Source organism: Ranitomeya variabilis, chromosome 5 (assembly GCF_051348905.1).
Source record: "Ranitomeya variabilis isolate aRanVar5 chromosome 5, aRanVar5.hap1, whole genome shotgun sequence".
NCBI lineage: Eukaryota > Metazoa > Chordata > Amphibia > Anura > Dendrobatidae > Ranitomeya > Ranitomeya variabilis.
This window is the reverse complement of record NC_135236.1, coordinates 73,094,469-73,119,481: the sequence shown is the minus strand read 5'-3', so window position 1 is coordinate 73,119,481 and position 25,013 is coordinate 73,094,469. Positions and strand designations below refer to the sequence as shown.

General features: G+C 43.7%; 1 long non-coding RNA gene across 1 annotated transcript; it reads left to right on the top strand.

Annotated features, from left to right (window-relative positions):
- Nucleotides 1-9,058: 9,058 nt before the first annotated feature.
- LOC143773308 (uncharacterized) lies at nucleotides 9,059-24,248 on the top strand. The gene is made up of 3 exons (XR_013215136.1): nucleotides 9,059-9,123; nucleotides 16,075-16,288; nucleotides 24,138-24,248. It is a non-coding gene; the product is annotated as an uncharacterized LOC143773308 (long non-coding RNA).
- Nucleotides 24,249-25,013: the final 765 nt, after the last annotated feature.

The window sequence follows — 25,013 nt, the reverse complement described above, 5'->3', positions numbered from 1 at the left end:
CATGTTGGACCTTACTCCGTCTAGTTGCCATGGGTGACCACAGAGTTCATTAACTGACCCCCTGTCAGTGCACACAGTTCACCATACTCTGGGCTACCTTTCTGGAGCTCCTGCTCCACACGCTGACTCCTTGTCAGTCCACACTCCTGGGAAGCAGCATAATGGGACTCACTGTCCTTGCGACCAGGGCACTCACAACAGTCCAGACTCTTCAAAGGTCGGTAGCTCCCCAATGCAGTGCCGTCACTGACTCTGCTCACACATGGCCTCTCCGTGCGCTTTTCAGGGATCCGATCCTACTCCCAGGATCTCCCAACACACAAGTCTTCAGGTTCACGGCCTCTCAGTGTGCTATTCAGGGATCCGGTCCACACACAGGACCTCCCAACACACAAGCCGTCCAGGACTTATACACTCTCCATCACAGAGACCATGTGACCACACCATGGTCACATTATGTGCTTGTAACCACTCCCATAGGTGGGAGGTGTGTGTGGTTAGCCAGACCAGCCTAGCTCTCCGACTAACCCTGCAAGCCTCCCTTTTAACTATACAAATACTTGTGGGACTGCAGATCCCAGAACAACATTACTGGCTTACAGCGCAGACTCCCTCTGCAACACATACCGGCTATTTACAATCCTGCTGGTCACTGTTTCACCATCTTAATCACAGATATATGCCTCCATGCGCATCTCGAGGACCACCTACAGCACCCCCTGGCTGTAACAGGGGTCACTGCATCACACTGTGTAAATGTGATCGACGGGACTGTCGCGTTCCTACCCCTGAAGACATCAATCGCATCATGTGCATTGTGTAATGTGTATTGTGTCCTGCATCTTTGTATGTATATTGAGATGTGGTTGTGCACAGTGTACAGTAGTATTAAGTAATGTATAGTATAGAATGTGAAAATGTAAGATAGGTAGTATAGGTAGTGACATTAAGGTAAGTTAGGAGTTAATGTTTGAGACTAGCCCATAGTGGGAGGGGCTTAGTGTTAGAGAAATAGTCTGCTTCCTATAGATAGTCAGATAGGGTTTGTAGACTGAAGAGAGAAGTGCTGCTGTTGTGGTGATCCACAGAAGGAAAGGTGACTTGAGTACATGGATAGTGAGATCCTGAAGTGACCTGGGAGACAGAGTGGCCTTCCAGAAAGGGGTCCTTAAATAGGACGACAAGTCACGAGAAACCCTGAGCTTGCAGAACGCCGAAGTTAATGGACCTAAACAGGGCTTAGTTCACGGTACTAATGGGGGTCCCGAGCGGTAGATCCAGGGTGCCAGCAGTGGAAGAAATAGGATGCGGAACTGCTGAGTGAGTAGAGAGACTTGCTGAACAGGAATGTGGCGACAAGCTAGGTTGTAATGAAGTAGTGTGAAACAGTGTGCCTCACCGTCCCTCGAGTAGAATACAGAGGAAGGATATTGCGTAGTGAAAATGATTTGTACTGCAAAGGAAATGTCCATAAGACTTTGAACCTGCTATCCCTTGTACATAACCCTCACTAAGTTACCGTTCGGTAAAGACTCTGTTTTTGATTGGAAGTCTCCTTTTTTGAACTGTGGAACATACATGCTTAGCCAGCCAACCCAACTGGCTATAAGTGGTCTGCACGGGCACAAAACCCTGACAACACGAATACAAACACCCACCCAGGACCAACACTTTCATGTAGAACGCCAGGGCGTAAAAGGAGGAGACGTGTGCCTCACCCACAGCTACGTGCTACATCTGAACCAGCGCCTGGGGTCCATGTGCTCTCCCGGACCTAGGCTCAGTGAATCCACCTAACCTAGTGAGTCTTAACAGCTGGAAGTTGTAGTTTTGCAACAACTGGAGATTCCTAAGCTTTATAGCATTGAAAAACCGAGAACACAGCCATATTGTCCAGACCATCATGGGTGTCCTGACCCAAACTTAACAACCTCACTGGTATGTTTGAGACTGTTTGCTTGGGGGTAGGATACCCACGGCCAAACTGGATATTATTGTATATAATTGGATAGTGTTTCATGGATGTGTGAAAAACAACCTAATTATGTCAACTCTGCAGTGCTGAGGAAATCCTGAAAACATGACCTGTTGAGTTGAGATACATATCCATTAAACACAGTGCTCTTTATCCTGGGCCAGTACTATCTATTAGACTCTAGGCAATGGCAATGTTAATGCTTACCTATAACATACACAACATATTCATTGGTCAGAACCTCTGTTTTGGTTGGGATGGGCCAACAATCCCATATGAGTTGGGATTCCTGACTCTTCCTCAATGGGAGATCATGGATTGGAGACACATGTGGAGAAACTTCTATTAGGTAATAGGATATTTCGAAAGTAAATTTCTCTTTTGGCCTTATTTTTTTTATTATGCTCTACATATGCACCAGATTTGCCATAAGCCTTATGTGCTCAGTGATAAGCATCAACTCACCTCCACTACTGGAAAGGCAAGAGTAGTCTGCTGATAGTCTATGCTGAAAATCCCATGCGGTATACTTACTCTATAGTAGAAGTAATGGCGGCACTCATCAGTCTGTAAAATCATTACTTTATTGCACCATCTTAAAAACAGCAGGAAGCACAGCGTGGAATGCATGGATACATGATCAACAGCTGTTTCGCGGCAGTCAGGGGCTTCTTCCTGGTCCCTCAAAATCACCCCTATACACATTCATATATATTGCAGAATGGATCCTGTATATTTCCTGTGACACTTGTTTCTGACTAACTTTCGGCTTCTGAATCCAAAAGTGACCCCAGTTTTTCTCTATCACAAGTTTTTAAGCTACTGGTTACCCTCCCTTTGTCTCCAAAACCATACAAAATGTACATACAATGGAAAATAATGCAAAAAATGATTTGAATGTATTGTTTATTTAAAGCTATTTTGTTCATACAAAGGATATATTGTTACTGTAAGTCAAATTGTGTGCCAGTAGTAAAGTTAGGAAAAAAAATTGGATCAGCAAACTGAATTTAAAAAAAAAAAATCTTCTTTATTTCATTCTTTACAAAAAATTAGTCCAGACAGATGATAAAATCATGCAGCATTCTTATGCGTTTCTGGCCGTAGTCCTTAGTCGTAGAATTAGTAAAGTTAGGTGGCAGTTAAGGTAAAAATGTATGCTTATAGCTTTTCCTCGAGTGTTAAATCTGTGATTCCCCTGATGCTCCAAAAATACTTAGCCATCACATGTACATCCCATATACACTGATATCGTCCCTCCATGGCCTTAAAATGTTGGTGAAATTGTTCACCTTGCTCATCACTGACGGCACCAAGGTTTTTAACTATTCACCCCCTAAAGTCAGTACTTTGTAGAGCCTCCTTTTGCGGCAATTACAGCTGCAAGTCACTTTGGTTAAGTCTCTATGAATTTCCACATCTTGCCTACGGAATTGTTGCTCTTTCCTCAAGGCAAAACTGCTCCTACAGCTTTAAGGGGAAATGTGTAAATGTTTTGGAGTGGCCTAGTCAAAGCCCAGACCTTAAGCCAATCAAGAATCTGTGGTCAGACTTGAAAATTGCTATTCAGCAGAGGAAACCATCTAGCTTAGATGGTTTCCTCTGCTGAATAGCAATTTTCAAGTCTGACCACAGATTCTTGATTGGCTTAAGGTCTGGGCTTTGACTAGGCCACTCCAAAACATTTACACATTTCCCCTTAAACCACTTGAGTGTTGCTTTAGCAGTATGCTTTGGGTCATTGTCTTGTTGGAAGGTGAATCTCCGTCCCAGTCTCGAATCACTGACAGACTGGGACTGTTTTGTTCAAGAATATTCATGCATTTTGCACCATCTATTTTCCCCTGACTTGGACCATTTTCCCTGTCCCTGCTGCCGAAAAGCATCCCCACAGCATGATGCTATCACCATGTTTCACTGTGAGGATGGTGTTCTTAGAGTGATGAGCTGTGTTGGTTTGGCGCTAGACGCAGCATTTACCTTGGTAGCCAAAAAGTAAAATTTTGGTCTCATCTGACCACAGCACCTTCCACCATACATTTGGGGAGTCTTTCACATGTCTGTTGTGGTTGTGGACAGGGTTCCTTCCCTGTCCTCTCAGGGTAAATTTTTTATGGCCTCCTTTTGGTTTGGGGAGGGCTTGAATACTGTGTAGTCCGTTTGCCTTCTCGTGTATGATCCGATCCGTGTTCTCGTTCTGTGCATTGCTTTGTGATTCCTTGCTTACTGTCTGTTTCTGGCTTTGACCTTCGGCTTGGTACTCTTACTAATCCCCTGTCTGCCCCGTTTGTACTGCACCGCTATCTCAGACTACCTGACCTTTTGCTACGTCCTCACCACTCTCAGCGTCTAACTCTTTAGTACTCCATCGACCTGCTGGCTTGATTTCGACACATTCAGACTACTCTCGGGTTTCGCCAGTCACCACCGCTACTCGGCGTTTGGCTCCACCTCCGGCCCCTCCCCCAGTGGTCACGTGTTTCAGTTCCTGCGCCCCGCAGGTAAGCTCACTGCAGCGCTCCCCTCTTACCCCCCTGCCCTTCTATATATCTCATGCACAAACTCCTGCTGTAAAGTCTGCAGCAGGGTTTTTGATAATGTCTTTTGGTGAACTCAAAATAATGAGCATTACAGTTTTTGTGTGTAAGTAAAAAAAAATTCTGCTCAATCTTCCATAAAGTCCATCTATATGGAGTGTACAGCTTATTGTGGAACTATGGACAGATACTCCAGTCTGTTCTTGGGAACTCTGCAACTCCTTTAGAGTTACCTATGGTCCCTGTGCTGCCTCTCTGATTAATGCCCTCCTTGCCCGGGCTGAGAGTTTTGGTGGGCAGCCCTCTCTTGGCAGGTTTGTTGTGGTACCATGTTCTTTCCATTTGATGATAATGGATTTGATGGTGCTCTAGGGGATCATGAGAGATTGGGATATTTTTTTTTAGAACCCAACCCTGATTTTTACTTCTCAACAACTTTGTCCTGACTTGTTTGGAGATCTCCTAGATCTTCATGGTGTTGTTTGGTTAGTGATGTGTAGGGCCTTACGGTACTCAGTACTGGGTCCGGTGGTCGGCAAAGGGGTAGTCACGGTGACAGCGACCCGGTCCATTGCCCTGGGTGTCCAAGTTAAAAGGAAAGTCTTTAAAGGGGTTGTTTTGAAAAAGAATGTTTGTGATGCCACCTGTGGTATTCGGTCAGGGATGACTGACGCTGCTTAAAGGGGTCCACTGGGGATGATGTTATTGCAGCAGGGATGGTATGACTTCCCACAGGTGAAGCTTAGTCCCCAGGGCTCCCGGTATAGTACGCAAAGATGATAGATGGCGTGGTGCCAGAAAGAATTAGAGGACACAAGATTGCAGTCTCTTTACTTTTTACTGGTAGTATGCAGCCACAGTCCAGGGTATCGGTAACAGATGATGGTGAGGTCCGGCCAGCCTGGAAGCGATTTGGAGTCCCCTTAACTGGGTGGGGTTGGAAGCTTTCCTTACTGCGCTGTAGTGTGCGTCCCTTGCTGCCTGGGGCTTCACACAAGGTCCTCTCTCTCTGTCCTATATGTAGGACAGTACCCACATGGCAGGTAACTGGAGCCTTTTTACAGGTGTCTCTCCTTGCGGTGACTCCGGGCTTATATGCTGCTGTGCCTTCGGGTGTAGTTGTGGACAGGCGACTTGAAATCCCCTGCCCTCTGGTTTCTGCTGTGGGGCATACAGTCCCACACAGCCTTGGACTCCCGGTGTCCGGTTCCTGCGCTACAGCGTGGAGGGAGCTCAGTCGCTGCTCCCCTCCAGCTCTTCACTTCTCCTGTGCTTCGTCTCCCCTCACATGTTCCTACAGACTGCACTCTGTCTGACTCCTCCAATCCTGTTAGCAGCTGCAGAACCTCTCCTTTGCATGGCTCCAGCTCTCCTCTCACTCTCCTCTCTCCGACTAACTCTGACTCACTCTCTAACTCCTACCCCAGCCAGAATATATATCTAGGGGAGCTACCCTTAAAGTCTGGATCTCCCCCTTCTGGCCTGGAGTCAGAACATGTTGCATGTATGTGCTACCTGTTAAAGGGATCCTTGTCGCTTCCAGGCATGGCATCACCCTCCCCAAAAGGAAGGCAACACCACTGTAACAACCGACTTCCTGGGGTGTTACAGGTGCATCTTGCTCAACGGTCAGAGACTCAATGCAGCCTCTATGGCCTTTCAGAAAAAGTGTGTATACACTGACAGACCATGTGACACTTAGATTGCACGCATGTGGACGTCCTGTCACTAAGCATAATAATAATAATACATATGCACATGGCAATTTTTAGTTACTTCCTTCCATAAATTTGATTTATGCCTATATTTTTCTCACTTCACTTCAAAAACTTAGACTGTTTAGTGCTGATGAATCATACGCAAATCGGTTTACAAAAATATTTAAACACAGGTTATAATGTAGCAAAATAAATAAAAAGCCAAAGGGGGTGAATACTTTCACAAGCCACTGTATATTTATTTTTCTTGTTATATTCTGAAGTTTTTACTTCACAAAAGTGATAGTCACTAGACTGATCTCTTGGTTCACCCTAAAACATAGGTATACCAAATGGCATGCTATCACGTGTTCCCCTCGTCCACATCCGTAAACTCTCGATACACTGCTTGTACACCTTGTTGGGGACCCAAGGTATATAATAATAATAATAATCTTTATTTATATAGCGCCAACATATTCCGCAGCGCTTTACAATTTACCAGTTTCAAACACAACAGTCATAAGTAACAACGTTAACAATACAATAATTAAAGCGAAATAAGACGACCCTGCTCGTGAGAGCTTACAATCTACAATGAGGTGGGGGAGATACAAAGCACAGGTGTGTATTTACAGTGATGTATTTACAATGATGGTCCAGCCATCTTCAGGGGGTGGGGGATAGATGGAAGTAGTGAATGGGCTACACACACACAAATATAAAATGAGTTTGATTAGTGAACGTGGTAGGCCGCTCTGAACAAATGTGTTTTGAGTGAGCGCCTAAAACTATGCAAATTGTGGATGGTCCTAATATCTTGGGGTAGAGCATTCCAGAGGATTGGCGCAGCGTGGGAGAAGTCTTGGAGTGGGAGGTACGGATTAGTGCAGAGGTTAGTCGAAAGTCATTTGCAGAGCGCAGAGGTCGGTTAGGCCGATAGACAGAAATGAGGGAGGAGATGTAAGGGGGTGCCGCACTGTGGAGAGCTTTGTGGGTGAGAACAAGTACTTTGAATTGTATCCTGTAATGAATGGGCAGCCAGTGTAACGACTGGCGAAGAGTGGACGCGTCCGAGTAATGATTAGCTAGATGGACAACCCGGCTGCTGCATTAAGGATAGACTGGAGAGGGGAAAGTCGCGTGAGGGGGAGGCCAATTAATAGAGGGTTACAGTAGTCCAGGCGGGAGTGGATCAGGATGACAGTGAGGGTTTTTGTTGTTTCCATGGTGAGAAAAGGCCAGATTCTAGAGATGTTCTTTAGGTGTAAGCGGCACGAGCGGGCAAGAGATTGTATATGGGAGGTGAAGGAAAGATTGGTGTCAAACATAACACCCAGACAGCGCGCCTGCTGCTGGGGTGTTATTATGGTGCCACCCACGGAGAGGGAAATGTCAGATTTAGGGAGGTTAGTAGATGGCGGGAGCAGAAGAAGTTCAGTTTTGGAGAGGTTGAGTTTCAGATAGAGAGCAGACATGATGTTGGAGACTGCAGACAGACAGTCCGTGGCGTTCTGTAGTACAGCAGGGGTAAGGTCAGGGGATGACGTGTATAGTTGTGTGTCATCAGCGTAAAGATGGTACTGAAAGCCAAATCTGCTGATGGTCTGTCCAATTGGGGCCGTGTAGAGGGAGAAGAGAAGGGGGCCAAGGACTGAGCCCTGAGGTACCCCGACAGTGAGAGGAAGAGGAGATGAAGTGGAGCCAGAGGACAGAACACTGAAGGAGCGGTCAGAAAAATAGGAGGAGAACCAGGAGAGAGCAGTGTCCTTAATGCCTAGTGACTGGAGCCTAGAGAGTAGGAGAGGGTGGTCAACAGTGTCGAAAGCTGCAGAAAGGTCGAGAAGAATGAGCAGAGAGTGGTCACCGTTACGTTTTGCTGTCAGAAGGTCATTGGTCACTTTGATGAGTGCAGTTTCTGTTGAATGTAGGGGGCAGAAACTGGACTGTGAAGGGTCTAGGAGGGAGTGAGTGGAGAGGTAACGGGTAAGACGAGAGTATATCAGGCGCTCCAAAAGAGTTTAGAGATGAAGGGGAGATTGGAGACCGGTCTGTAGTTGTTTGTGCAGGATGGGTCGAGGGCGGGTTTCTTTAGCAATGGAGTAATGATAGAGTGTTTGAAGGAGGAGGGGAAAATGCCAGAGGAGAGGGCGAGATTAAAAATTGTAGTTAGGTGAGTTGTGATGACTGGAGAGAGAGACTGGAGGAGGTGTGAAGGAATGGGGTCGGTAGTGCATGTAGTCGGACGAGAAGAGGAGAGGAGCCTGGAGACTTCTTCTTCTGTGATGGGATCGAATGCGGAGAGTGATCCAGAGGAAATGCAGGGAGTGATGGGAGTCACTGAACTTGGTGATTGGGAGTGGATTTCCTGACGGATGTTATCTATTTTCTCTATAAAGTGGGAGGCCAGGTCATCAGCACAAATGTCTGTGATAGGGGCTTGTGCTTTTGGCCTGAGGAGGGAGTGAAAGGTGTCAAAACGTTTCTCGGGGTTGTTGGATAGTGAGGAGATCAGGGTGGTGAAGTAGGTCTGTTTGGCGAGATGAAGGGCAGAGTTATAGGTCCTTAACATAAATTTGAAGTGTATGTATAGTGTAGTGTATATCATGATCACCAAATTTTACTTTGAAATGTGCAAAATAGGCTTGCTTGGCAAATATGTTGATGTTCGTCATTTGACTGGGAATGGTGAAACTGCCACGCATATCAGCCAGAACGTCTCCATATATGTTACAAATCTTCATATCCACTACAACTCTCCATGGCCTTGCTTCAGGTCATTTTCATGTACATTTATTCAGGACTGTTCTAAAACTATCTATTAATAATCTTTCCTGATTACCCACCACAGGGCCCGTCATCCAGGAGCTTCAGTGTTTTATTATGGCTTTCCATACATTGGATGCATTAAAAGGTAATAAAAGTCCAAAAACATTTTGCCAATCTATCCTGTAACTACTCAGTCTAAACATGTGGAATACAGGAGGCATGAAAGTGTTAAGGTACCGTTACACTAAACGACTTACCAAGGATCACGACCAGTGATACGACCTGGCCGTGATTGTTGGTGAGTCGTTGTGTGGTCGCTGGGGAGCTGTCACACAGACAGCTCTCTCCAGCGACCAACGATCAGGGGAACGACTTCGGCATCGTTGAAACTGTCTTCAACGATGCCGAAGTCCCCCTGCAGCACCCGGGTAACCAGGGTAAACATGGGGTTACTAAGTGCAGGGCCGCGCTTAGTAACCCGATATTTACCCTGGTTACCATTGTAAAAGTAAAAAAAAAAAACCACTACATACTCACATTCTGATGTCTGTCACGTCCCCCGGCGTCCACAGGGTTACGCGCTGCTGCTCAGAGCTTCCTGCACTGACTGTGTCAGCGCCGGCCATAAAGCAGAGCACAGCGTTGACGTCACCGCTGTGCTCTGCTTTACTGCCGGCGCTGACACATTCAGTGCAGGAAGCTCTGAGCAGCAGCGCGTAACCCTGTGGACGCCGGGGGACATGACAGACATCAGAATTTGAGTATGTAGTGTTTTTTTTTTAACTTTTACAATGGTAACCAGGGTAAATATCGGGTTACTAAGCGCGGCCCTGCGCTTAGTAACCCAATATTTACCCTGGTTACAAGTGAACACATCGCTGTATCGGCGTCACACACGCCGATCCAGCGATGACAGCGGGTGATCAGCGATGAAATAAAGTTCTGGACTTCTAGCTCCGACCAGCGATATCACAGCGGGATCCAGATCGCTGCTGCGTGTCAAACACAACGAGATCGCTATCCAGGACGCTGCAACGTCACGGATCATCGTCGTTCTCGCTGCAAAGTCGCTTAGTGTGAAGGTACCTTTAGAAACAACTCCTGTGTAAATATTTGCCATGGAGTGAAGCCATCTTGTATCATGTCACCTGATTTTTAATTTTTCCACATAAATTTACTAGCGGTGTGGAACATCATCTGAAGAGTATAATTAAACTATTATCTATCCATCTATCTACAGTACAGACCAAAAGTTTGGACACACCTTCTCATTTAAAGATTTTTCTGTATTTTCATGACTATGATCTATCTATCTATTATCTGTCTATCTATCTATCTATCATCTATCTGTCTGCCTATCTATCTATCTATCTATCTATCTATCTATCTATCTATCATATTTATCAGCTATTATCTATCTATCTATCTATCAATCATCTATTATCTATCTATCTATCTATCTATCTATCTATCTATCTATCTATCTATCTATCTATCTATCTATCATCTGTCTATCATCTATCTATTATCTATCTATTATCTATCTATCTATTATCTATCTATCTATTATCTATCTATTATCTATCAATCATCTATTTATCATCTATCTATCTATTATCTATCTATCTATCTGTTATCTATCTATCTATCTATCTATCTATCTATCTATCTATCTATCTATCTATCTATCTATCATCTATCTCTTATCTATCTATCTATCTATCTATCTATCTATCATCTATCTCTTATCTATCTATCTATCTATCTATCTATTATCTATCTATCTATCTATCTATCTATCTATCTATCTATCTAAAATAGGGGGCAGCACTCCAATGTCAGATGGTGAGAAAACAGATTTTTATCAGCATATGGACTGATTAAAATCTGTTTTCTCCCCATCTGACATAAGGGTGCTCTGCCCATTTTTTTGATTTGTAAATAAACTGCTTTTGATGATAACCATGGGGACTTTACACCCATTTTTGCTTGAAAAGCGTTGTCTTTCGTTCTTATTTTTTTCCTTTCTCTATATTTGGCTGAGCACTTTCAGATGATTTTTTATTATACGGTCGTATGACCTTAGCCTTAGGTTGTTTTTTAATTTGTGCTGGACTCTGCCTGTCCTTTATATTTGTAGGTCTTGGCTCAGGACAGGTATGTCTGATAAAAGTTAGAGTTGCATCAAAAAAGGTATTCCTACTAGATGGAGGCCCGATGCTATCGCATTGGGAGGGCGATAATGTCAAGATGGAGGCAGGCTTTGCAGTGCTGAGAATCTCTCCCCCCATGTGCTCACCCACCTATCCACTCTCTCTTTCCCCATGTGCTGACTTCTCCCGTCTGTGCTCTCTTCTTTGACCTGTCTACCCCATGTGCTAGCCCCCTTGTCTGCTGTCTCTCTCCTTCCTGTTTTAAGGAGGAGCCATGTTGGTGTTGATATTTGCCTTTTAAAGGCGTTTTCCCACGAACGAAAGTTCATTTTAAAAATTGTCTGTGTCTGACCGTGTACAGAACATACCACAGCTCCTGGGCAGGGGAGGAAGCAAAAGACAATACTGACATTACAGCAGGAGATCACAGAGGATTCATTTTGTGAGGTAAAATATTGTTTCAAAGCAGTCAGTAAAATATTTTACCAGACAAAAGAAATGCTCTGTGATCCCCTGCTGTAATGTCAGTATTATCTTTTGCTTCCTCTCCTGCCCAAGAGATGTGTTATGCTCCATACACGGTGAGACACAGACAATTTTTAAAATAAACTTTCATTCGTGAGGAAACCCCTTTAATGTGACCGGCTTCCTCTGCCTGTAGACATGTCGCGCATCTGCCCCCGGGATCAGCCGACTGATTCACTGCACCTGTAGGCGCAGTAAGTCAGACCGCCGCCATCTTTGTGCAGATAGATAGCGGCGGTCACATTAAAACTGCGCATGCGCTCCTCCTGTACAAAGATGGTGGTGGTCAGTGAATCATTTGGCTGATCCCGGCGACAGTGTGTTTACGACGGTGCTTCGCTGGTGGTACCGCGCAAGAGGCTGCGTACGATGTATACAGTGTTTGTGTGGTGCGTACGGCGTATACAGTGTGTGTGTGGTGCATACGGCGTATACAGTGTGTGTGTGTGGTGCGTACGGCGAATACAGTGTGTGTGGTGCATACGGCGTATACATTGTGTGTGTGTGTGGTGCGACGGTGTTCCGATGGTGGTACCGCGCAAGAGGCTGGTACCACCAGCAGTTTCCTTATTGAGACACCCATCACTTGGGTGTCCCAATATGGAGGTCGGTGAACTTCCGCCTCTTGGAATTCTGGGATCCGGACACATCTGGATGGAACAGGATGTGAATACATTACAAGGCAAGTATATATTAAGATATGGCAATAATGCAGTTCAAAATTCATACAGTCACTGTTTGTAAATATCTTAGTGTGCTGCTGCGCTATTTCTATTTATTAATCTACCTTTCAAGGCTTGAACTGGCGCACAGTGGAAATGATGATTCCCGCGGAGGCCCAACTGCCTATCTGAGCAAAAGTTGGCAAAATACACTTGATTCTTTATGAACAAACAAAGGCAGCATCTCATCATTCATTTAACAAACTAATCAGTGTATTATTATATAGAAGCAAAAGTATATTTGTGGATGAGGGTAATGTAATATTTGCATACAGTAGAACAGTGGGCCCTCAAAGTAATGTTACTAGTGGGCCATTTGCACTCCACTCCAACACTATCTATCTAGGCTTGGACTGGCCAAGGGCGAATAGGTGAATTCACTGGTGGGCCCACCTCCATATATGAGCAGTAGTTGGCACAAAACACTTGATTCCTTTATGTAAAAACAAAGGCAGTATCTAATTATTCATTTAACAAACTACTCAGTGTATTATTACATAGAAACATAGGTCAATTTGTGAATGAAGGTCATGTAATATTTGCATATAGTTGAACAGTGGGCCCTCAAAGTAATGTTACTAAATGGAAAAAAATCAGGCAGCATTCCAGTTCAAGGAAAAATTGTGGGCTTTAATCCAGCACCAAGTGGTGCAACGTTTCGACCTCACAGCAAGTCTTTGTCAATTTTTCCTTGAACTGGAGTGCTGCCTGAATTTTTTCCATTTATACACTGCTCAAAAAAATAAAGGGAACACTTAAAGAACAGAATATAACTCCAAGTAAATCAAACTTCTGTGAAATCAAACTGTCCACTTAGGAAACAACACTGTTTGACAATCAATTTCATATGCTGTTGTGCAAATGGAATAGACAACAGATGGAAATTATTGGCAATTATCAACATACCTTCAATAAAGGAGAGGTTCAGCAGGTGGGGACCACAGACCACATCTCAGTACCAATGCTTTCTGGCTGATGTTTTGGTCACTTTTGAATTTTGGTTGTGGTTTCATACTTGTGGTAGCATGAGACGGACTCTACAACCCACACAAATGGCTCAGGTAGTGCAGCTCATCCAGGATGGCACATCGATGCGAGCTGTGGCAAGAAGGTTTGCTGTGTCTGTCAGCGTAGTGTCCAGAGGCTGCAGGCGCTACCAGGAGACAGGCCAGTACACCAGGAGACATGGAGAGGGCTGTAGGAGGGCAACAACCCAGCAGAAGGACCGCTACCTCAGCCTTTGTGCAAGGAGCCCTGCAAAATGACCTCCAGCAGGCCACAAATGTGCATGTGTCTGCACATATGGTTAGAAACCGACTCCATGAGGATGGTCTGAGTGCCCGACATCCACAGATGGGGATTGTGCTCACAGCCCAACACCATGCAGGATGCTTGACATTTGCCACAGAACACCAGGATTGGCAAATTCACCACTGGCACCCTGTGCTCTTCACAGATGAAAGCAGGTTCACACTGAGCACATGTGACAGATGTGACAGAGTCTGGAGACGCCATGGAGAGCGATCTGCTGCCTGCAACATCCTTCAGCATGACCGGTTTGGCAGAGGGTCAGTAATGGTGTGGGGTGGCATTTCTTTGGAGGGCCGCACAGCCCTTTGTGCTCGCCAGAGGTGGCCTGACTACCATTAGGTACCGAGATGAGATCCTCAGACCCCTTGTGAGATCATATGCTGGTGCAGTTGGCCCTGTGTTCCTCTTAATGATGCAGGAAAATGCCAGGCCTCATGTGGCTGGAGTGTGTCAGCAGTTCCTGCAAGATGAATGCATTGAAGCTATGGACTGGCCCGCTCGTTCCCCAGACCTAAATCCGATTGAACACATCTGGGACATTATGTCTCGCACCATCCACCAACGTCTCGTTGCACCACAGACTGTCCAGGAGTTGGTGGATGCTTTAGTCCAGGTCTGGGAGGAGATCCCTCAGGAGACCATCCACCGCCTCATCAGGAGAAAACCCAGGTGTTGTAGGGAGGTCATACAGGCACGTGGAGGCCACACACACTACTGAGCATCATTTCCTTGTCTTGAGGCATTTCCACTGAAGTTGGGTCAGCCTGCAACTTCATTTTCCACTTTGATTTTGAGCAACATTCCAACTGCAGACCTCCGTGGGATGTTAGTTTGTGATTTACGTTGATAATTTTTAGGTTTTACTGTTCTCAACACATTCCACTATGTAATGAATAAAGATTTACAATGGGAATATTTAATTCAGTGATATCTAGGATGTGGGATTTTGGTGCTCCCTTTAGTTTTTTGAGCAGAGTATTTTGTGTTGGACAACCACATTATTCAGGAAGTATTGCACCCAAAATCTGCTCAAGTTTGTGCTGCTATCTGTATTTTCTATTTATCTATCTATCTATCTATCTAACTATCTATCTATCTATCTATCTATCTATCTATCTAGAGATTCAAAGAGATTAAAAAAAGAGGCAGCACTCCATTGTAAGGTGAAAACATGTGGCAGGTTTAATCGACCCACATAGCCGGGCGACGTTTCAGCTCTATCTGAGCCTTTATCAAGCTTGATAAAGGCTCAGATAGAGCTGAAACGTCGCCCGGCTATGTGGGTCGATTAAACCTGCCACATGTTTTCACCTTACAATGGAGTGCTGCCTCTTTTTTGAATCTCTGTGAACCTAGTGCAATCGTTGGACTGGTTGCTTGGGGCCTTGCACCCGAAGATAAGTATAAGTAGTGCTGTTCCTTTTTCTTTTATTATATCTATCTATCTATCTATCTATCTATCTATCTATCTATCTATCTATCTATCAATCTATCCATCTATCCATCTATCTATCTATCCATCTATCTATCTATCCATCTATCTATGCTTGGACTGGCCTAAGGGCGAATAGGTGAATCCCCTTGTGGGCCCACCTCACTATATGAACAGTAGTTGGCACAATACTCTTGATTCCTTTATACAGACAAAGGCAGACTACTCAGTGTATTATTACATAGAAACATAGGTAAATTTGTGAATGAGAGTAATGCAATATTTGTGTGTAGTAGCAAAGTAGGCCCTCAAGGTCAATGCTACTGGTGGGCCATTGTTATTTCCATGTCAGCCATGAAAGTCTGATTGTGAAATAGCCATGTAGATTACTGTCACCAATTTATTACATTTTGCATATGGCGTGATTAATTTTGGGAGTCTGTAATTTACTAAAAACAGTGTCTATCTATAATGAATTTGGAAACTTATGTGAATCAAGTTCATTCCTTGTCCTACAGTGGACTGGCTATAAATTTAAATCACTGAGAGAATAGTCATTGAGGTCCTTCGAGTGTTGTCCAAGTTTTACCATAGGCTGGGTTTGGTATTGCAGTTCAGTCCGTTCACTAGAAATGGGACGAGCTACTGTATAATACAAGGCTCTGCCCAGGGACATTCATGATGCTGGCTTTGGAAATAAAATCAGTCACTTCTTTTTAATTCCATCAAACAAATAATCAAAATTTGCAAATCATGTAAACTATTGTAGATTCGATGCATTTCACCCATGTGTTTCATTGTTGACATGGTCGAATCGTAGAAGAAAAAATACTTCCTGGAGGAATTTTGTTGGGAAAATGCTAGTAGTAGTATTTGCTGTAAGAGATATGCATGTTGTAGATTTGCTGAATACTCTTGGGAGTATTGCATTTTTCTTCATCTGTTCCATTCAGGATTCATCCGGCCATTACTGAGCAAATCTCACCTCACCAGGGAAGGCCATGAGATGCCTCCCTAAATCCATCAGCTCCAGTCCTCATGACATGACCAGATGTACAGCTGGACCTCAGCTCTGCATGACATCTTCACCTCTCCTAGTCCCTGGAGTGTGGACTGAACACTTGGAAGACTTCTCTTTATGCCACATATTCACCTTCTGGTTTACTGGTGAGAAAATCTCTACTTCTAGGTGGTAACAGCTGTACATCTACTGTAAGTTATCTGTGATTTCTCGTGAAGTGGAAGTTCTGGTTTTCAGAAAAATACAATATCCATTTTTGGTGACAATTTTCTTTTTATTTCTTGAATATATGGATTTTTTGGGATCGAAATAGTTTTTTGAAAGTCGGTCCTATTAAATCTTTTGCACCGTTTTTCTTCTATATCCTTTTTGTAGCCCCAAAGTAAAAAAAAAAAAAGGTCAACCCATTGGACAACCCCTAATAGTTTCAGTAAAACTTCATTCCTTAGTCTAGATTTAGATTTTCCTTACGGGTCACGTAAAAGACCGTGACTGAGGTGGAGGACCAAACTAATAAACTAATAAACTAAAATGAATTCTGCTCAGTATTATTATTAGTAGTAGTATTATTAATAATATCATTTTATTATTAATTATCAATGTTATTACATTAATATGAATTTAATCACACAACCCCTTCCCACTCCATAATGGATATATTTGTCATGGAGGGTGTCAGGGTCTTTGGAGCGTGCTCAGAAGCAAAGCCTGCGCCACACAGGGCAGATATCGGCTAGCTTATATAGCCGGCATCTGCCTCTAACAGCAGCAATCGGTAATTTGTTAATTAGGTATTGGTCCCAGAGTTGAATCTCCCACCTATCAGACATATGTGGCATATATTATGTAATATGGGAATACTTTTTTTAAGCAAGCCATGCATTGAAACCGAGATGATCGGGTTTTTATATGCAGTTTTCTATAAGTCATAGGAATATAGGAATAAAATATGATATGGGATATGGGATAGTGAGAAATATACCAAAAAATAAACATATCGATACTTGGTGTGTACCACAATTTTTGGGGTGTGCTACTGGTGTGGTTTCGTCACATTACTCCTTTGTGTGTGAACAGACGGTCATGAACATGAAACTCTCGCCAAGCCTTTTCGGAGGCACACAAAGTGGTCCATTCTACTAGAGAGTTGTAGACACTTTTTCTGCTGCCATATGGAGACTTTGTATGAACCTGTTAGATGTGAGGCTTCTAGGGGACAATAACTTCATACATGGTATTTGGCCACGATAGTTCAGCTAAGGGCTTGTGCACACGGCTGTAATAATCGGACGAGTGCAATCCATTGCTTTGATGGATAGCACTCGTCCCCATGTTATTCTGTGAGGCAGTGCACATGTACAATTTTTTCCTCGGACTGTTTCGGTCTGAGAAACAAATCTCTGTATGTATGAGTTGCCTCCGATAGGATGGTACTCGCCCATTTATGTCTGTGGGAAAACATCAGACTGCACTTGGATGATTTTCACGGGAGAAACTTCCTTCTCTCCACATCTGAGATATCTCCCCTGCTTCTCCCCTCTGCAAATTTCTCCACTGGCTTCCAATTCCCCAACGAATCCAGTTCAAACTACTAACACTGATCTACAAAGCCATCCACAACCTGTCCCCTCCCTATATCTCTGAACTAATCTCCCAATACCTTCCCTCACGTAATCTCCGATCCTCCCAAGACCTTATTCGTTCCTCACACAACCGCCTCCAAGATTTATCCCGAATATCCCCCATCCTCTGGAATTCCATGCCTCAACACGTCCAACTATCCACCACCCTCGGATCCTTCAGACAGAACCTGAAAACCCATCTCTTCAAGAAAACCTACAGCCTGCAATAACCATTCTGCCGCCTCGTCATCGGCAGAGCAGCCGCCTCACCACCGCCAGAGCTGCAGCACCTCTGACCTTCTGTCTCTTCCCCACTATCCCATAGAATGTAAGTCCGCAAGGACAGGGTCCTCTCTCCCCTCTGTACCAGTCTGCCACTGTAAACGTGTTTACTGTAATTGATATCTGTAACTCTGTTTGTAACCCCTTTCTCATGTACAGCACCATGGAATTAATGGTGCTATATAAATAAATAATAATAATAATCTGAGATAGTCGGAGTACATCATGATCACACTCTGATTAAACTCTGATCAGAGTTGGATGAGCATAATCAGACCGATTTTCTCACATGAGCCTAGCCTAGCTGGTCATACACATTCAATTGTTGTCTTCCAAAAGCTCATTTGGCCAACAGCTATTTGCTCCAACTCACCACCCCATTATACATGCACATTCGATTTGGCTGAGTGTGCATGTTATTCCTTAGGGGAGAAAGAATTAAGCCACTGAAATACAACTTTAGTGGTGAGGTGACTTATCTTCTCTAAGAACAATAATGTCCAATGATAAAATTCAACATACCCGACCCTTCTTCTTTACCCCAACATCCTCTCTCAGGGGAGAGTTGGGAGGTCCTCATTACATATGAAATAGTCATCCGCCTTGCCGAAATCATTGGGGTCAGACAACTTTGATCACCTTTAAGTATTGATTATGGTTGGCTTTTTTGGTTATATATTTTTTTTTCAAATGCAAGGTCGTAGCTCAATTTATACATTTCCTTAAACCAATGTTTTCCCAGAGTTTTTGGAACATCTTTCAAGAAACTCACCGGTAATTCAGCGAAAAGCAGTTTTATTCATGTGCAAAATTGCAGTGCAGGGAGGGTAGACAGTGCATAGCGGATGACAGCTGTTTCGTGCTCTGAAGCACTTCGACAGATCCTAACAATTTTTTTCTCTATTTTGGACTTTTCAAATACTGTCGTTTTTCAAAGCAGCACCCAGGTACAGCAGTAATATTTTGCAATTTCCTTTTCTGGCAATAAAGGCTTAAAACGGTATATCCCTGAGGTACGAGGGTCCGACGTATAACGGCAGTGCTGCCGCTTTTTTTCTCTGGACTGTGTGCATCTTTCAAGAAACTGATTGTTAATTATTTCTTAAAGGAAATAATCGGAACAAAACCTTATTGTAAACCGGCAAACCTTTTCCAGAGAAACAAAGTGACCTCTACTGTGTGGTCAACTTAAAGGGACAATACTGTTTGCATTTGACAGGACCACCTCCTGTAGAGGAGTAATGATCGCTCCCTTGCTCCTTTTGTTAGCCAAGAAAGGATTAAATCTTCTTTTATTTTGCTTGGTTGATCCCTTTAGACACTATATCCAGATGGGGGACATGCCTTGGCAAGTACAGTATGGGTAATATATCCTGCCATGATGCCAAGCCCTTATTTGCAGTTGGGTGCGTATTCAAGGACATAATTCATTTAGTCAACGGTCCCATATGAAAGCTTCTTCTTATAGGAAGCTAATGGGATGGAGTAAAGGTCACCATACACATTTATTAAAACTAGTTTTATGGTTGAACAATCGGTTCGCCTACATAGCCATAGACATTCTAGCCAATTTTGGTCATTACAGTTCAGCTTGGCCATACACGTTCAGTGACACCGGACGACAAATTAACAGTCTTTCTGGGAATATTCTTCCAATGAATGATCGTTCATGGATAGAAGATCTTTTTATAAATAAAAGAACTTTCAGCTGATGCTCGGCCGAAACGAACCATGGACATCTTCATTTCAGATGATGGCGGTCTGGGATCAGTTGGTTTAAAAAACCTCTGGAGTGCTGTCATTAATGAATGTTCCCTGCTTGTAGTAGAATACTTACCCGTCACTGTCCTCTGGTGCTTGCGGGCTGCTCCAGTCAGATTCTGCTATTTGTGACTGGCCGGGTGGCTCCAATGTTTGGTAGGCGGATAGGAGGTCACTTCTCAATTTAAAGCCTCATTCAAATATCTGATTTTCTCATGTATGAGAAACGGACTGATTAGTGTGATCAGAGTTTGGTCCGAGTGTCATCAGTTTTTCTCGTTCATGGAGAAAAAAAAAGTTTCTTCACCTTTTCCTTTCTGACAGTCCATGAAAAGTGTTTGGCCTCTCGGATGGCATCTGAGTGTGGTCCGATTTTTTTTAACCAACCCACTGACTTGCATTGCTGATTTTGATCCGACCCTCAATCAAAGTCAGACTTGTCTCCGCAATGTTCCAGTCCACAAAAAATCACGGACATATGAATGACCCCAAAGACAATCACAGGTACGAGTACTATCTGTGAAAACAATAGATAGCACTCGGACATCAAAATCGGAAGTCTGAATGAGCCCTTAGTTAATGAGCACCAGAATGAGGCTCTCAAAGACTTACATTGAGAGCTTGTGACTGTTAGGCTAAGTACACACGTTGCAGAATTGCCGCAGAAATTTCCGTGGCAATTCTGCAGCTCCTGCCGCGGGTATATCGCATGCAGAATTGGCATGCATATTCCTGCAGAAAACTAGCGTTTTGCAAGCATAATTAGCTTGCAGAATGCTAGCGTTTTCCAAGCGATCTGTAGCATCGCTTGGAAAACTGATTGACAGGTTGGTCATACTTGTCAAACATAGTGTTTGACAAGTGTGACCAACTTTTTACTATAGATGCTGCTTATGCAGCATCTATAGTAAAAGATAGAATGTTAAAAATAATAAAAAAAAATAAAAAAAATGGTTATACTCACCTGCAGACAGCCGATCTCCTCAGCGGCTTCCGTTCCTATAGATGCTGTGTGTGCAGGACCTTCCATTGATGTCGCGGTCACGTGACGTCATCGCAGGTCCTTCACACACACCAGCTATAGGAACGGAAGCCGCTGAGGAGATCGGGCCACCAGAAGGTGAGTATATCACTATTTTTTACCAATTATATGGTGCCCAGTCCGTGGAGGAGAGTCTCCTCTCCTCCACCCTGGGTACCAACCGCACATGATCTGCTTACTTCCCGCATGGTGGGCATAGCTCCGTGCGGGAAGTGAGCAGATCAATGCATTCCTAGGTGTACAGAATCGCCGCGATTCCGCAAATTTAATGAACATGTTGCGTTTTTTTCTGGAATGCGATTCCGCTCAGGAAAAAAATGCAGCATGTGCACAAAAAATGCGGATTGCATTCTATTAAATAGGATGCTTATTGTTAGCGTTTTTTTCGCGGTTTTATAGCGTTTTTATAGTGAAAAAACGCGAAAAATCTGCTACGTGTGTACACAGCCTTAGCAGTGACTTCCGGTCAGTCAGGATCTGCGGTCACAAGATGGCGAAGCAAGACTGGGAAAAACAAGATGACGACTGGTAAGTAACTTACTAGGAGAAGGGATCAGACATTAGTGATACCACTCCGGCAGGGAAATAATAAAAAAAAGCCAGAGTGGTGCTTTAACCCCTTCATGACTGGAGGTATTTTCGTTTTTGCATTTTTGTTTTTGGCTCCCCTTCTTCCCAGAGCCATAACTTTTTTATTTTTCCGTCGATATGGCCGTGTGAGGGCTTGTTTTTTGCAGAACGAGTTGTACTTTTAAACTACATCATTGGTTTTAACATATCATGTACTGGAAAACAGGACAAAAATCCAGGTGCGGTGAAATTGAAAAAAAAAGTGCAGCCCCAAAGTAGTTTTTTTGTTTTGCTTTTTTACTATGTTCAGTAAATGCCATTATGATTCTCCAGGTCATTACGAGTTCATAGACACCAAACATTTATAGGTTCTTTTTTTATATAAATAGTGAAAAAAGTTCCAAACTTTGTTAAAAAAAAATTGCACCATATTCCGATACCCGTAGCGTCACCATTTTTCGTGATCTGGGGTTGAGTGAGGGCTTATTTTTTGCATGCCGAGCTGATGCTTTTAATGATACCATATTGGTGCAGATCGTACCTTTATTGCATTTTAATGCAATGTCACGGCGACCAAAAAAATGTAATTCTGGTGTTGTGACTTCTTTTCTCGCTACGCCGTTTAGCGATCATGTTAATTCTTTTTTATTGATAGATCGGGAGATTCTGAACGCGGCGATACCAAATATGTGTAGGTTTGATTTTTTTTATTGTTTTAATTTGAATGGGGCGAAAGGGGGGTGATTTTCAACTTTTATATAATTTTTACTTTTTTTATATTTTTAAAAACATTTTTTTTTATTTTTGGCATGCTTCAATAGTCTCCAAGGGAGGCTAGAAGCTGCCATAACCCGAACAGCTCTGCTACATACATCATCATCATCGCCTGTATGTAGCAGAGTACCTCACTTGCTATGAGTGCCGACCACCGGCAATATGGCAGTGACAACCATAGAGGTCTCCAGGAGACCTCTGGTTGTCATGCCAACCCATTGGTGACCCGCGATCACGTTACGGGGGTCACCATTGGGTGGATTTCCGGCGTGATTACCGTAAGTGCGTGTTAAATGCCGCTGTCAGGGTTTCACAGGCACATTTAATGGGTTAACAGCTGCGGGAGGATCGCGATTCCTCCCGTGGCTGTTAGGGGCACATGTCAGCTGATCAGATCAGCTACCATGTGCCGGAAAAGGTGTGGGCTCATCGTCGGAGCCCGCACCAAACAAGGGGAGGCGTTCAATGACGGATTAATCTCCAAGATCCTATCCCAATATGTAGCAAGTGTAATAATAATACAATTAGAAATGTAGTATAGTTATTCTGGTTTGCTATGTTAGGCTGCTTTCACACTAGAGTCGGTACGGGGCCGTCGCGCTGCGTCGGCCCGACGTACCGACGCATACTGTGAAGAAAATGCCCGACGTTGGCAGCGGAAGCAGTCTTAAGACGCTTCCGCTGCTTCATTGTAAGGTCCGGGGAGGAGGGGGCGGAGTTTCGGCCACGCATGCGCGGTCGAAAATGGCGGTCCCGACGCACAAAAAACCGTTACATGTAACGTTTTTTGTGGCAGCGGTGCGCCAAAACACGACGCAACCGTCGCACGACGGTTGCAAAGTGTGGCACTGCGTCGCAATGCGTCGGTAATGTTAGTCTATGGGGAAAAAACGCATCCTGCAGACAACTTTGCAGGATCCGTTTTTTCTCCTAAATGACGCATTGCGACGTGCAGCCAAAAACGCTAGTGTGAAAGTAGCCTTACTTACCCCATGTGCAGGGCATTGCAGTAGCATAGCTATTCATGGTTATGACGACTCATATACTGACAGTTAGTTAGATGTTGGTGGTCGTAACCATGGTAGACCTAAGCTACTGCAATGCCCTGCACATAGGATAAGCGACATAGTGAATCAGAAGAACTATACTACATTTTTAATTATAGGTATTTGCTGATATTGTTATTACACCTACTAAATATTGGGATAGGATTGGAGATGGGTATACCACGTTACGTTTTATCCAGCGAAAGATCATTTTGGTTGAATCATCCATTTTCATCAATGAAAGACTAAAGTCTATGGGATCCCTGCGTACTGCCTCATACCTGTCGGAATTCCCGATTCATCTTCTGATTGGTGTGTGACGCAGGAATGACGTAGTACCGGGTCTGTTAATGAGGACAGGCACCAGGGAAGCAGTGCACAGGGCTCTCGCCTGGCAGCCATGGGCTATTAGTATGTGGCCGCTGGACCAAGAACCTGCGAATGGATTTGCTCATCAATACTTGGAATCTGTCAATAAGTTGGTGGGTCTAGAGACATATTTCTGCAGATGGCCTTCTGTTATCTCTTAAAGAAGAATATGATGAACATTATCCAAGCTGACAAATTGTCTCTTTATCAGTAGCCTCTCTGTTCTTACTGCCCCCGTCATAAAATCTATCACAAAGACCCTCTTTTGTCTCCCAAGGACCCAGTTTTTGTGTCGTTTATTGCTAACAAATCTTGTGGTTTTAAACCATCCATAATAGTGACTGTGACTAATGTATATGATACATGTGATTCTTAGCCGTGTTAGCAAGGACATCGTGGTGTAGACAGACAAAGCTTCTTAAGATCAGACACGGATTCATTTGTGGCTCAAGGAAGTTTTCAATTCGTAAAAGCCCTTTATCCCCGAGACATTACTTATTCAAGAACAATAAATATTTTTCTTTTACAGCCCTTGTTTCGTCTTGCTGCATAAAACTGCGCTCCATCTGTGTAGGCCATCATGATCGCCATATCCAATGTTAGACCAAGTGGATGCCATGCAGTGAAGAACCGGTGCGGCTTCTCTTATACAGTAAGGGTATGTTCACACAAGGTTGTTTTTGCAGCATGTAAGACAGGAAAAAAGTTGGCCTACGTTACTTGTGTTTTTTATGCTTTTTCGATATGTTGCTAGTTGCATTTTCGTTGCGTTTTGTGGTTGCGCTCTATAGGCATTCATTTGAATGCGTAAAAAACACTGCAAAAAGACGATGAAAGAAATGTCATGCTGCAGATTTGAAAAATGCATTAATGGTTTAAAAACTCACAAAAAAATACATGACATTTTGAGAATCATATTTTTGTATGCTGGGACGGTAAAACGCTGGTGAACAATAGACACGTGGAGAAAATGCTGCAAAAACACAGCATGTGAAAAAGCCCTAAGAGTTTCTTCTGACGATCGACCTACCTGTGAAAAATTGAAATACCAAATCGTAGTATCCCTTTGTAAAGTATGTATAGCATGAACACGGATTTTCTTTGGTTTTCACGGATAGCACTCATACCTATGATAATCTATGGGGCTGTGCACGTGTCCAATTTTTTTCCTCTGATCTAGTGGTCCGCGAAAAAAAATTGGAGACATGACCAATTTTGATCCGAGTGTCAGAGCAAAATTAGCCATGCAAGTCTGTGGGTCCGTGAAAAAAAATCTGACAGCACTCGTCTAAAATCTGACTGTGGACCAATTTTCATGGGCTGACAGCATGGAGCAGATGAAGTTTTTTTTTTTTTTTTTGTCTCCATGTCTGAGAAAAACTGATGCCGCTCTAATCAAAGTCTG